Source organism: Rhinopithecus roxellana, chromosome 10 (genome assembly GCF_007565055.1).
Source record: "Rhinopithecus roxellana isolate Shanxi Qingling chromosome 10, ASM756505v1, whole genome shotgun sequence".
Classification (NCBI taxonomy): domain Eukaryota; kingdom Metazoa; phylum Chordata; class Mammalia; order Primates; family Cercopithecidae; genus Rhinopithecus; species Rhinopithecus roxellana.
This window is the reverse complement of record NC_044558.1, coordinates 48,739,982-48,754,792: the sequence shown is the minus strand read 5'-3', so window position 1 is coordinate 48,754,792 and position 14,811 is coordinate 48,739,982. Positions and strand designations below refer to the sequence as shown.

General features: G+C 37.9%; 1 protein-coding gene across 1 annotated transcript in view; it reads right to left on the bottom strand.

Moving 5' to 3' along the window:
- Window positions 1-14,811, bottom strand: part of TAFA2 (TAFA chemokine like family member 2) — a 540,390-nt gene that overhangs the window by 352,587 nt on the left and 172,992 nt on the right. The gene's annotated exons all lie outside the window — the stretch shown is intronic.

Here is a 14,811-nt window from a genome sequence, read left to right as displayed (position 1 = left end):
TTTTTTCCCATGAGAATAATTATCCAACCATATAGAATAAACTCATCTTCCTTCTCTTTCCGTCTTCAGACACTGATAGGAATGCTTTGGCGACAAAGTACTGTATGTTTAAATAATTCAACATTCTTTGAAAACTGCCCCCAAATAGCTACTCCAGTGCCAAAAAAGAATAAAGGATACTGGCCAGCTGAGGTAGTCTCATAACATACTTAAATGTGCCTAAGAAACACACCATTCTCCATTAGTTTTTACATTTTTGTTTTTTGTTTACTTTTGTGACATTCAAAATACCTATATAAAAACATTAATTTGAAACTGTAGTATAAGGTAGCCAGTGGCTTGTATAAAATAGACCAGGGTTAAATACCCTGCAACTGCACTGAGCTCTTCTGTAAACTTCAGTTTGCCTCATCTGTAATACAGAGCTAAAGCTGACTTCACATTTGTAAAATACTTGCTTGACCTCTCAGCACACAAATGCTAAGTAAATCATAAGCACTAATAGGGATTCTATGAGAATGGCTCCCTAATAGTGCTTATACGCTACTGACAATTGTTTGTACTTGATTTTCAAGTGTTCTTAAATCATTTCATAGTGCATGCTGAACATTACTGCTAGAATCTGTAGAAATCTGTAATTTCTAAGGCTTCATATTTTTGGTCACTTTTAGTGGAGATTAAATAAAAGTGATTTAGTGGTGACAAGAAGAACTCCAACTCACCTCATATACACTGGTGCATTGAGAAACATCAATAAATGTTAATTATCTGACTGTCACATTATTAAAACTTTGATAAGTCTGTTCTTCTCATAAAGCAAATATAAAAAATAAAACATTTGTCTAACAAAACTCTTATTTTTATCACTTCTATTTTCCTTTAGGTGATGTGCCCTATTGAAGGCAACGGGAGACACGTACATCATCTATCTCATATTTCAACATTTTTCAAAAAGAAAAAACAGACTGTTGATTTGTTTTAACCTTCACAGATGCTTTGTGAAGGTACAAAGGTACATATGGTCAGGATGAGACATTTCCTATTTTTATAAGCACCTTCAAACTTCCATTGCTTACATTCGTATTGAATTTTCTCAAAGCACAAAAGTAAAAAAGTCTCTACAGGAATAAAACTGTATCCAAACTATTCCATCTCAGACTTTGTCTTATTCCTAAAAGTACTCTACAGAAGCAAATATTTGAAAACGTAATGGGAAATAATCCAATCTAAAACACAGTACCCAAAATGTAACCTTATCAATAAAAAAGAAAATCAGTATTTTGGTACTATGATAGTACTAAATATTCCACAAATAACACACTCAGAAGAGAAAAAATAAAATTCTATATTCCTGATTATTGCAGGGTTTAAAAAAATCACTTAAATCTAAATACTGGAGGGAAATGTAGTTTGCAGAAAATCATGGAAGCACAGTCACGCTGCAGACAAAATTGCCCTGAAATTTGCCCAGTTCAGAGCCTCAATGTATACTTACATATTCTCCTTATTAAAATGCTGGAAATTAATTTCTTGCCCAAGAGGAATTCATAGTCCCATGTTTAAAGCACAAAGATTACAAGGGAAACATTTAGATTGTCTACAGATGCCATCACGTGAATTTAGCCTATTATTATTGAACATTTGCAGTTTATGGACAAAAAAATAGTAAATCAGTAAGTTCAGCAGGATAGGCTGCTTAAGAAGGATTACACTATCAGACTATAAATGAGATAGAATTTTACTACATGGAAATCAGTGAGATAAATTTAAGCTTTGTAGCTTACAAATTTGTGGTATTTACTGCAAGGGCAGCACAATAGAAATCAATGCCTGCCACTACCCACTCATAAATCTCTAATCATAGCATGTAACAGGTTTGAACTAATGCAGGATCAAGTAGAACACAATTTTCCTGGTTAACATATTATAAAAGTAGGTGTGTTCATAAACATACAACAAGAAAAAGGAAAGAAGGCTTCCTACTGCTAATGGGTGCCATTTGAGACTTAAGTTAATAGTGAGTCTAAAATTCCAATAGCTAATCCTTCAGGCAAATACTGCACCCAGATATTAAATACTACACACATCATCATCACACAGCATGGTGGCTCTGTTGGAGTTACTCTATTAGAAAAATCACCCTTATTACTAGTCTAATACCACAGTGTGAGTAATGAACTGCACTGTAAGTTGTATAGAATCATTTAATGAACTGCAATAATATGAAATTTCCTTTTGGTCTGTTTAATAACTTATCTTATTCACTCAACTACTCAGGCTTCAAATCTTGACCATTTAATATTAGACACAGGGAGATTCACTGTGTAAATATAACCAATTAGTTGTAAGTTAGTTGATAATTTAAGGTCACCTTCAAATATAGCACAATCGGGGGGCGGAGCAAGATGGCCGAATAGGAACAACTCCAGTCTCCAACTCCCAGCGCGAGCGACACAGAAGACCGGTGATTTCTGCATTTTCAACTGAGGTACTGGGGTCATCTCACTAGGGAGTGCCGGACAATCGGTGCTGGTCAGCTGCTGCAGCCTGACCAGCGAGAGCTGAAGCAGGGCGAGGCATCGCCTCACCTGGAAGCGCAAGGGGGAAGGGGATCCGTTTTCCTAGCCAGGGGAACTGAGACACACAACACCTGGAAAATCGGGTAACTCCCACCCCAATACTGCGCTGTAAGCATACAGGCATTCCAGGAGAATATATCCCACACCTGGCCGGGAGGGTCCCACGCCCACGAAGCCTCCCTCACTGCTAACACAGCAGTCTGCCTCGATCTATCCGCAAGGCAGCAGCGAGGCTGGGGGAGGGGCGCCCGCCATTGCTGAGGCTTAAGTAGGTAAACAAAGCCGCTGGGAAGCTCGAACTGGGTGGAGCTCACAGCAGCTCAAGGAAGCCTGCCTGTCTCTGTAGTCTCCACCTCTGGGGACAGCGCACAGCTGAAGACCAACAGGGGAAGTAGCGGGAGCCGGTGCAGACGCGAACGACTCTGTCTGACAGCTTTGGGGAGAGCCGCGGATCTCCCAACGCGGAGGTTGAGATCTGAGAACGGACAGACTGCCTGCTCAGGTGTGTCCCTGACCCCTGAGTAGCCTAGCTGGGAGAAATCCCCCACTAGGGGCAGTCTGACACCCCACACCTCACAGGGTGGAGTACACCCCTGAGAGGACACTTCCAAAGGAAGAATCAGACAGGTACACTCGCTGTTCAGCAATATTCTATCTTCGGCAACCTCTGCTACTGATACCCAGGCAAACAGGGTCTGGAGTGGACCTCAAGCAATCTCCAGCAGACCAACAGAGAGTCCTTCTGACTGTCAGAAGGAAAACTATCAAACAGGAAGGACACCTATACCAAAACCCCATCAGTTCGTCACCACCATCAAAGACCAGAGACAGATAAAACCACAAAGATGGGGAAGAAGCAGGGCAGAAAAGCTGGAAATTCAAAAAATAAGAGCGCATCTCCCCCTGCAAAGGAGCGCAGCCCATCACCAGCAACGGATCAAAGCTGGTCAGAGAATGACTTGGACGAGAGGAGAGAAGAAGGCTTCAGTCCATCAAACTTATCAGAGCTAAAGGAGGAATTACGTACCCAGCGCAAAGAAACTAAAAATCTTGAAAAAAGAGTGGAAGAATTGACAGCTAGACTCATTAATGCAGAGAAGATCATAAACGAAATGACAGAGATGAAAACCATGACACGAGAAATACGTGACAAATGCACAAGCTTCAGTAACCGACTCGATCAACTGGAAGAAAGAGTATCAGCGATTGAAGATCAAATGAATGAAATGAAGCGAGAAGAGAAACCAAAAGAAAAAAGAAGAAAAAGAAATGAGCAAAGCCTGCAAGAAGTATGGGATTACGTAAAAAGACCAAATCTACGTCTGATTGGGGTGCCTGAAAGTGAGGGGGAAAATGGAACCAAGTTGGAAAACACTCTTCAGGATATCATCCAGGAGAACTTCCCCAACCTAGTAGGGCAGGCCAACATTCAAATTCAGGAAATACAGAGAACGCCACAAAGATACTCCTCCAGAAGAGCAACTCCAAGACACATCATTGCCAGATTCACCAAAGTTGAAATGAAGGAAAAAATCTTAAGGGCAGCCAGAGAGAAAGGTCGGGTCACCCACAAAGGGAAGCCCATCAGACTAACAGCAGATCTCTCGGCAGAAACTCTACAAGCCAGAAGAGAGTGGGGGCCAATATTCAACGTTCTTAAAGAAAAGAATTTTAAACCCAGAATTTCATATCCAGCCAAACTAAGTTTCATAAGTGAAGGAGAAATAAAATCCTTTACAGATAAGCAAATGCTTAGAGATTTTGTCACCACCAGGCCTGCCTTACAAGAGACCCTGAAGGAAGCCCTAAACATGGAAAGGAACAACCGGTACCAGCCATCGCAAAAACTTGGCAAAATGTAAAGACCATCGAGGCTAGGAAGAAACTGCATCAACTAACGAGCAAAATAACCAGTTAATATCATAATGGCAGGATCAAGTTCACACATAACAATATTAACCTTAAATGTTAATGGACTAAATGCTCCAATTAAAAGACACAGACTGGCAAACTGGATAAAGAGTCAAGACCCATCAGTCTGCTGTATTCAGGAGACCCATCTCACATGCAGAGACATACATAGGCTCAAAATAAAGGGATGGAGGAAGATCTACCAAGCAAATGGAGAACAAAAAAAAGCAGGGGTTGCAATCCTAGTCTCTGATAAAACAGACTTTAAACCATCAAAGATCAAAAGAGACAAAGAAGGCCATTACATAATGGTAAAGGGATCAATTCAACAGGAAGAGCTAACTCTCCTAAATATATATGCACCCAATACAGGAGCACCCAGATTCATAAAGCAAGTCCTTAGAGACTTACAAAGAGACTTAGACTCCCATACAATAATAATGGGAGACTTCAACACTCCGCTGTCAACATTAGACAGATCAACGAGACAGAAAGTTAACAAGGATATCCAGGAATTGAACTCATCTCTGCACCAAGCGGACCTAATAGACATCTATAGAACTCTCCACCCCAAATCAACAGAATATACATTCTTCTCAGCACCACATCGCACTTATTCCAAAATTGACCACATAATTGGAAGTAAAGTACTCCTCAGCAAATGTAAAAGAACAGAAATTATAACAAACTGTCTCTCAGACCACAGTGCAATCAAACTAGAACTCAGGACTAAGAAACTCAATCAAAACCGCTCAACTACATGGAAACTGAACAACCTGCTCCTGAATGACTACTGGGTACATAACGAAATGAAAGCGGAAATAAAGATGTTCTTTGAAACCAATGAGAACAAAGATACAACATACCAGAATCTCTGGGACACATTTAAAGCAGTGTGTAGAGGGAAATTTATAGCACTAAATGCCCACAAGAGAAAGCAGGAAAGATCTAAAATTGACACTCTAACATCACAATTAAAAGAACTAGAGAGGCAAGAGCAATCACATTCAAAAGCTAGCAGAAGGCAAGAAATAACTAAGATCAGAGCAGAACTGAAGGAGATAGAGACACAAAAAACCCTCCAAAAAATCAATGAATCCAGGAGTTGGTTTTTTGAAAAGATCAACAAAATTGACAGACCGCTAGCAAGGCTAGTAAAGAAAAAAAGAGAGAGGAATCAAATAGATGCAATAAAAAATGATAAAGGGGATATCACCACTGACCCCACAGAAATACAAACTACCATCAGAGAATACTATAAACGCCTCTACGCAAATCAACTAGAAAATCTAGAAGAAATGGATAATTTCCTGGACACTTACACTCTCCCAAGGCTAAACCAGGAAGAAGTTGAATCCCTGAATAGACCAATAGCAGGCTCTGAAATTGAGGCAACAATTAATAGCCTACCCACCAAAAAAAGTCCAGGACCAGATGGATTCACAGCTGAATTCTACCAGAGGTACAAGGAGGAGCTGGTACCATTCCTTCTGAAACTATTCCAATCAATAGAAAAAGAGGGAATCCTCCCTAACTCATTTTATGAGGCCAACATCATCCTGATACCAAAGCCTGGCAGAGACACAACAAAAAAAGAGAATTTTAGACCAATATCCCTGATGAACATTGATGCAAAAATCCTCAATAAAATACTGGCAAACCGGATTCAGCAGCACATCAAAAAGCTTATCCACCATGATCAAGTGGGCTTCATCCCTGGGATGCAAGGCTGGTTCAACATTCGCAAATCAATAAACGTAATCCAGCATATAAACAGAACCAAAGACAAGAACCACATGATTGTCTCAATAGATGCAGAAAAGGCTTTTGACAAAATTCAACAGCCCTTCATGCTAAAAACGCTCAATAAATTCGGTATTGATGGAACATACCTCAAAATAATAAGAGCTATTTATGACAAACCCACAGCTAATATCATACTGAATGGGCAAAAACTGGAAAAATTCCCTTTGAAAACTGGCACAAGACAGGGATGCCCTCTCTCACCACTCCTATTCAACATAGTGTTGGAAGTTCTGGCTAGAGCAGTCAGGCAAGAGAAAGAAATCAAGGGTATCCAGTTAGGAAAAGAAGAAGTCAAATTGTCCCTGTTTGCAGATGACATGATTGTATATTTAGAAAACCCCATCGTCTCAGCCCAAAATCTCCTTAAGCTGATAAGCAACTTCAGCAAAGTCTCAGGATACAAAATCAATGTGCAAAAATCACAAGCATTCTTATACACCAGTAACAGACAAGCAGAGAGCCAAATCAGGAATGAACTTCCATTCACAATTGCTTCAAAGAGAATAAAATACCTAGGAATCCAGCTTACAAGGGATGTCAAGGACCTCTTCAAGGAGAACTACAAACCACTGCTCAGTGAAATCAAAGAGGACACAAACAAATGGAAGAACATACCATGCTCATGGATAGGAAGAATCAATATCGTGAAAATGGCCATACTCCCCAAGGTTATTTATAGATTCAATGCCATCCCCATCAAGCTACCAATGACTTTCTTCACAGAATTGGAAAAAACTGCTTTAAAGTTCATATGGAACCAAAAAAGAGCCCGCATTGCCAAGACAATCCTAAGTCAAAAGGACAAAGCTGGAGGCGTCACGCTACCTGACTTCAAACTATACTACAAGGCTACAGTAACCAAAACAGCATGGTACTGGTACCAAAACAGAGATATAGACCAATGGAACAGAACAGAGTCCTCAGAAATAATACCGCACATCTACAGCCATCTGATCTTTGACAAACCTGAGAGAAACAAGAAATGGGGAAAGGATTCCCTATTTAATAAATGGTGCTGGGAAAATTGGCTAGTCATAAGTAGAAAGCTGAAACTGGATCCTTTCCTTACCCCTTATACGAAGATTAATTCAAGATGGATTAGAGACTTAAATGTTAGACCTAATACCATAAAAACCCTAGAAGAAAATCTAGGTAGTACCATTCAGGACATAGGCATGGGCAAGGACTTCATGTCTAAAACACCAAAAGCAACGGCAGCAAAAGCCAAAATTGACAAATGGGATCTAATTAAACTAAAGAGCTTTTGCACAGCAAAAGAAACTACCATCAGAGTGAACAGGCAACCTACAGAATGGGAGAAAATTTTTGCAACCTACTCATCTGACAAAGGGCTAATATCCAGAATCTACAAAGAACTCAAACAAATATACGAGAAAAAAACAAACAACCCCATCAAAAAGTGGGGAAAGGATATGAACAGACATTTCTCAAAAGAAGATATTCATACAGCCAACAGACACATGAAAAAATGCTCATCATCACTGGCCATCAGAGAAATGCAAATCAAAACCACAATGAGATACCATCTCACACCAGTTAGAATGGCAATCATTAAGAAGTCAGGAAACAACAGGTGTTGGAGAGGATGTGGAGAAATAGGAACACTTTTACACTGTTGGTGGGATTGTAAACTAGTTCAACCATTATGGAAAACAGTATGGCAATTCCTCAAGGATCTAGAACTAGATGTACCATATGACCCAGCCATCCCACTACTGGGTATATACCCAAAGGATTATAAATTAGTCTACTACAAAGACACATGTACACGTATGTTTATTGCGGCACTATTCACAATAGCAAAGACTTGGAATCAACCCAAATGTCCATCTGTGACAGACTGGATTAAGAAAATGTGGCACATATACACCATGGAATACTATGCAGCCATAAAAAAGGATGAGTTTGCGTCCTTTGTAGGGACATGGATGCAGCTGGAAACCATCATTCTTAGCAAACTATCACAAGAAGAGAAAACCAAACACCGCATGTTCTCACTCATAGGTGGGAACTGAACAATGAGATCACTTGGACTCGGGAAGGGGAACATCACACACTGGGGTCTATCATGGGGAGGGGGGAGGGGGGAGGAGGGAGGGATTGCATTGGGGAGTTATACATGATATAAATGATGAATTGATGGGTGCTGACGAGTTGATGGGTGCAGCACACCAACATGGCATAAGTATACATATGTAACAAACCTGCACGTTATGCACATGTACCCTAGAACTTAAAGTATAATAAAAAAAAAAAAAAAAAAAAAAAAAAAAAAAAAAACAAATATAGCACAATCAGAAGCCAAAATACTATTTCACTTTTACAACAATTGGTATAATGGCAACAGGTTCTATCTTACAAAGTCTACGTAATAGGCCTCATCAATACATGCAGAAGGGAAATTAACTATCTTGGACCCACTTTGCAAGAATAGTGCCAGGGTCATGCTAGATGCTTCTTAAATACTTCATATCTGACTATTGACTGATATCTTAGTGAACTACTGTGGAATGCATTTAACAAAAATCTTTAAAATATATATTGTTCCACTGGGCTATATAAACACACATCAAAACATCCTACTGACAGCAAAAACCTTAATTTTATAATTCAGGCAATAAAATACAAAGATTATAAAACTACATTCTCAAGAATACAGGGTAAATTTAACACATTAGTGGACCAACTTTGACAGCAAGATACCAACATTTACAACCCAATAAGATAGTATATTAACCAGTGTTGCTGTGTAATTTATTTTGTGTTTGTGAGCTGAAAACAATTCAAAATGATGTTCAGGCTGGGCGCAGTGGCTCATGCCTGTAATCCCATGCTTTGGGAGGCCAAGGTAGGCGGATCACTTGAGCCCAGAAATTCAAGATCAGCCTGGGCAACATGGCTAAATCCCATCTCTACAAAAAAAAAATACAAAATTAGCTGGGCATATTGGTGCATGCCTGTAGTTCCAGTTAGTCAGGAGGCTGAGGTAGGAGAATTGCTTAAACCTGGAAGGCAGAGGCTGCGGTGAGCAGAGGTAGCACCACTGCACTCCAGCCTGGGTGACAGGGCCAGACTCTGTCTCAACAAAATAAAAAATAAAAATAAAATAAAATCATGTTCAGTTGTCAGTACTTTTCATCTTGGCTGCCATACATAGGCCATAAAGCAACTTAAAGTCAGATTCCACTAGCATTTATTAAACAGAACTATTAAGTATCAAGTATTGTGCTAGACTTTTCCACATAAATTGATAATTCTCATGATCAAACAGATTTGGAAACCACCCTGCCAATGGTGGGCAACATAACTCCACAATGCTATGCCCAATAGCTTCAATGATAGGACAGACAACCTCCTAAAAATAAAAAGTCCATTCATTTCATCGTGAAGAGTTCTATTAGCAAATTCTACTATAATTAACCAAAGTCTGTTTTCTAAAAAGGTCTGTCCTAGCACCTCTTCTAGTATTACAAATGAGCCCTCTTCTCTCCTATACAAGAAGACAGCTATTCACATACATGAAAAGTTATCATGTCTCCAACTTGCTGCAATTTAAACTTGTCTGCCCCATCCTTGATCTTTCTGGTAGCACTCCGTCTTTTTCCTTCTTATAATTTATAACCAATATATCATTTGTTTGTTCAGTTTTTATAGCTTGCGTTCTCTGCTAAACAAGGGCTCTCCGAGTCCAAGGATCGTGTCTATTTTGTGACATGCACAGCCAGTATCTAAAACATAACAGGTACTCAATAAATATTTGATGAATAAATTAAAGAATAAATGATTTTGATGTATAAGCTCATAATCTTTGGTTTATATCACCACACTCATTTTTAGAGATAGAGTCACAGGAGAAGAGTAAGAATTCCTCAATTAGCTGATCTCCTACATAGTAGGAAATCTCAGTAAATGGTTTTAAAGTAGATTTTTTAACGATAAAGATCAGCAGCATTTATTTATTCTATAAATACATATATTGATTTTCTACAAAGTGCAAACAATGCACCAGACACTGATGATATAGTGGTGAGCAGAGTAAATATAGTTCTTGCCCTCATGATGTGATAATGAAATTTAAGAGGTTACTATATAGAAAAGCAAAGTACACTATTTATTGGAAGAGAATTGCATTAAGTTCACATCCTCACATAGATCCGGCAGTGAGACATCAATTAACTATCTTGTAATCAGATAATAACCACAGCAAGGAAAAAGAGAAGATGGCAGGCCTCAATTTAAACAAGTAAATCATGGAGTCATAAAGCTGAGACATGAGTGGTCCAATTCATAAATGCAGAAAGTAGAATGGTGGTTGCCACGGGTTGAAGGGATAGGAGAATGGGGATTTGTATTTAACGGGTATAGAATTCTATTTTGGGAAGACGAAAAAAGTTTTGGAGATGGATGGTAGTAATGGTTGCACAACACTAATAGATGTAATGCCACCAAATTGTACACTTTAAAATAGTTACAATGGTAAATTTTATATTGTGTATATTTTAACACCACAAGGAAAACTACAAAAAGAACTGTGTCACACATGGCAGTTATATTTCAAACAATGTAGTAGTCATTTACCATGCATATGTACAGAACTCGGGGTCGTGAGTTTGTTGTTGAGTTCCACGTGCACAAATAAGGAGAAACACTACCAACAGCAGGAACTCAAGTTAAGGAAGACGACCACATTTGACAAATGATGTATCATTATGTGACCAGTGAGAAACCTCAAGGATGCCGACAGTTCATTTTTTACTTAAATTCCCTTTCAGGAAAACTCTCTAGGACTGTGAGGCTCGGTGATTATTGTTTAATTCTCTCACCTCCAAAACACAAAGAAATCTTTACCCCTCAAGTGAAAAAGCTTAACTTTGCAAAAATCCTAGGGACACAACTACCAGAAATGACTCAAGGATGAAGTTGGGAAATACTGGCAAAGCTAATTGGAAAATGTTAACTCTGTCTTAACACTCCAACTGCCCTCAGACCCTTCTTCCCACAGGCGACAGGGAAATCATATTTAAAATCAAGATGCAGGTGGCATATGACTGAGGAGAAAACCTCCATTCCTAATATAAAATGTAAGGCATACTGCAACAACACTCCTCTGAGCCCTTCTCATAATCGGCCATCCTACCAATCATTCATACGGATAGCAAAACCAGAACAGTGTCACCGCCAAGCCAGTCAAACTGTCAACAACATTTATTATTGTGTGTACAGGGTACCAGTAAGTGATACAAAAGAAAAAGTCTCATCCTTTGCCCTTCAGGAGCTCATAATAGGAAGAATAATTATTTCTGCCATACATGTAGGGCAGGGGAGTTGGAATGCAATGAAGAAAAGAGCATGAGCTCTGGAGTGAGACAGATCAGTGATCTAATACCAACTCTATAACTTTTTAGCTGTATGACCTTAATGATAATACATAGCTAAATTACTGAGGGCTTACCACGCACCACGAAGTTTGGTCCATAATCCATCCCAGCTAATCTTCACAAACCCTATAAAGTAAATACTATTATTGTTTCATACATAAACTCAAGCTATTTAATTTCCCTGAGCCTCAGTTTCCTTGAGGGGATGGAGGATTAATACCAACTTTTTATCATTGTTCTGAAAGTTACATGAGCTAATGCATTAAAAAAATAGTTTAAGATACAGTAGACTCTCAGTATATGAATACTGATACCAATATTTCATTAAATGTCTATAAAATGCACATATTTAGAAAAATTACTCTAAGAAAGCATTTTAGATGTCAGTATTTTGTTATAAATAGTCTGAACTATTTTTAAATGCAATTTAATTCAGCAAGTATATGTATTCTTGCTATATACAAGATACTGTGCCAGTTACTGCAATATGCACGCCAATATATGACACAATTTCGTTCATTAAGGAGTTAGTAATCCAGGAAATTAATAGCAGAATACATTCTATCTTAAAATTAACTCAACTAACCAAGGCCTAAAAGTTGGGGATGTGGTGAAATATTTTTATTCTGGAGTGTATTTTGTTATATTCTCCATCACTGTTTTGAACCATAACTGCAAGATGACTTTTTCCCTGAAAAATATAACTTTCTACAAGTTAAATACCAGGTTATTTCACTAAAGTATGGTTCCTCTTGTTTTTCATATTAATATAGCGTATATTTTTATAAACACCTGTACCAAGTGAGCACTTGCTGATTTTCAATCATCAGCATGCAATTCATTCAATAAAAGAAAACAAGCAGCCAATATTCAGGCATTCTGTTTATAACGACAACCTAAACTGCCATTCAAGCCCACTGCTGTCTGTTATAATTATCAGAATGAATGGAAATAAATGATCAATAATGGGAAAGCTTCTTATTCATCTCCCATGGCAATGTGCTTTCAGTGCCTAGTGAGATTTCCCAAGATATTTATGGAGAAATCTTCCCAGAACATTGATCTCAATTGAAGATCTTATAGTTTGGGAGAATGCAGGGAATTTCCCCATGGAAATGGGGAAAGTTATGATATAAGGTACTGGGCATTCCTGCAGTAAACAAGTACTGAGCATTTATAAAATGTTTGACAGAATTGATAACATAGATACTGTAATTAGCGTGCATTATAAAATGTTTCCCATCCCTCCAGGTAAACTCCATCAAACTATAGTTTTAAAAGCAGTTAACATACTGGAGTAACAATCATTAGTCAAAACCCATTACATTTCATTGTGAAATCCCCAGTATTATCATTCTCTTTCATCCTTCCAGGAAAGAATAGCAATCCATGTGATTAAATGATATCACCATTTATTCACACAAAATCAAGCAAAGGCTTAAAGACAGTATTTAATATATTAGAAATGTCCATTCAACTAAGCTTAAAGTTAAGTTTTAAAAAAAAAATCATGTTTTACACCACAAATGATGCTTCTGGTTCTTAAGTTTCCAATTTAATTATTTTTAATTTCTTAATATATTTGTATTCAATTTTAGTGTTATTCATTTTAATGCTCAATGTTCAGACTACCTCACTATAAATATTGAAAGACAATCTCATCATTGTAGATTAAACTGATTCCAAATCATCTCAACAGGATATTGAGAACTTACCTTTAACCGAAAATGTTTCATTTTATTAAGTTGATACTAAATGGCTACAAATGCCAAGTTCTATACCGGCACTAAACATATAAAAATGACTTCAGAACATAGTAAGAAGGAGAAACACAAGAAAGACAAGAATTAAAATACAACATGAAAAGTGCCACACTAGTATTATTATACCAAAGCCCCACAGAAACACAGAGGGAATATGCCCTCATTACAGCCCCCTTCCTTTCATTTCTACCTGGAAGAAAGGAGACCCTACATTTCCAAAGGAGGTAGTTTTAAGCTTAATATTAGGGGACAAATAATAGCTCACTAAGAAAACTTAAAAAGAACGAAAGAACATTCCAAGTAAAGAAAAATGTAAGACACAAAGCCCAAAGGTAGAAATGGGCATGGTGTTTTCAGAGAATGTCAATTAGTTGTGTCAATGAGTTGCAGCACAGATAACACTGGGATATGGACAGGGAGTCAGATGAAAAGGGTGAAGGTGAAAATTAACTACCTACAAACCAAACTGTAAAGACAATTCTATTTCATGCTAAGGAGTTTACTCTACACTACAGGCAAGAGCTGCTCATTTGAATTTTCTTTGTGTTTGAAAACGATTTCAGTGAAAACAACCCTTAACTCACTTCTCATTCACTGAAATGTACTGATTGAGTACCATTTCTCTGACAGGATTGGCAAATACCACAATGGCCAAAATTTTTCTGCAGCCTGGTTTTATATGGCCCACAAACTGAAAATAGTTTTTACATTTTTAAATGAATGAAGACCATCAAAGTAAGAATAATATTTCATGACATGTGTTTATACAAAATTAAATTTTAGTGCCCCTAAATAAAGTTTTATTTGAACACAGTTATATTCACTCCTTTGCATATTGTCCATGGCTGCTTTTGGGATATGGTAGCAGAGATAAGTAGTTGCAGTAGAGACAGTATGGCCTGCAAATCCTAAAACACTTACTAAAATAGAAAAAGGTTGCTGATTTCTGTGCTAGATATTGGGAAAACAAAAGGTCTAATTATGGAGATGAACAGAGAAGCAGATCAATACAATTCAATATGATAAGTAATGTGGTACAAATAATCTCATAATATTAGATTAACAGATGCTTGGGACACATAGCCCAAATTGTGGGAAAGGACTCTGAATAAGGAAAGTCTTCTTTTGTTTAATTATTATTATTATTATTATTATTATTATTATTTATTATTTCCATAGGTTTTGGGGGAACAGATGGCATTTGGTTACATGAGTAAGTTGTTTAGTGGCGATCTGTGAGATTTCGGTGCACCCATCACCTGAGTGGTATACACTGTACCCAATTTGTAGTCTTTTATCCCTCACCCCCCCACTCTTTCCCTCAAGTCCCCAAAGTCCACTGTATAATTTTTT